Raw genomic sequence first — 1,130 nt, forward strand, 5'->3', positions numbered from 1 at the left:
TAATACGGTTTTAGATATTTAACTTGATAGATTCCCAGAAAGGATATCGGTGGAACCGGCTGGGCAGGGAAGGCTGGGTCAATACCTGGAAGAAGTAGGGTTACTGGATTTGTGGAGAACGGGGAATCCGGGAGCCCGGCAGTATAGCTGCCGATCGGCCTCGCATTCCACGTTATCCAGGATAGATATGATACTGGGGAATGACCGGGCCCTACAGATGGTGGAAAAGATTGAATATCAGCCAAGGGGGATTTCAGATCATTCCCCAGTGATAGTAGCATTAAAAAGAACGAGGAGCTCAGAAGGTATGGAAATTGAATCCGCTCTGGCTAGAACTAATAAAAAAAGAGAGAGAAGAAAGCCCAAAGGGGATCCAGTTAGAACTAAAATAATTTTTAAAATATAACCGGGGTACAGTAGCATCAGGGATCTTATGGGATGCTTTGAAAGCATTCTTGAGGGGACTCCTGATTCAATCTATAGCAAAAATTAATAGAAAATCGAGAGAGCAGGAGGAAAGAATAGGGAGAGAAGTGCTAGAGGCTGAAAGAGATTACATTAGAGACCCCAAACGGTGAAAGGAAAAAATCTGGTTAGATAAACAAGAAGAATTTAGGTTAATGATTTTGAAAAAGGTGGAGCTACAACATATGTTCCATCGTCAAGTCTCTTTTGCAGAAGGGGAAAGTATGGGAAAGATGTTGGCACAACTGGTGAAGACTAATTATGGGCCATCCTCAATCCCGGTTATTAGGACAATGGAGGGAGAGGTCACAACTGAGACTGGGAGTATATGCCAAACATTTAGAGAGTATTATAAAAAATTGTATACTGCACAGAAAGTGGGGATGGATGAGCGGATGGAAACATTTTTAGGTCACCTAGAGGTTCCACGTTTGAATCAAGAGGAGAGAGAGGAATTGGAAGCCCCAATAACCTTGAAGGAGCTTCAGGAAGCAGTTGCGGGTATGTCAAATCAGAAATCACCTGGGCCGGATGGGCTGCCGATCGAAGTATATAAAAACTATGGTGAGATACTGCTTCCTGAACTTCTGGAAACTTTGAGAGGAGCAACCAGGGAGGGCAAATTGCCTCCATCAATGATGAAGGCAATTATAATCTTGCTGTAT

Source organism: Lithobates pipiens, unplaced genomic scaffold, assembly GCF_037356315.1.
Source record: "Lithobates pipiens isolate NorthernLeopardFrog02 unplaced genomic scaffold, aLitPip1_a1.2 Scaffold_28, whole genome shotgun sequence".
Taxonomy (NCBI): Eukaryota; Metazoa; Chordata; class Amphibia; order Anura; family Ranidae; genus Lithobates; species Lithobates pipiens.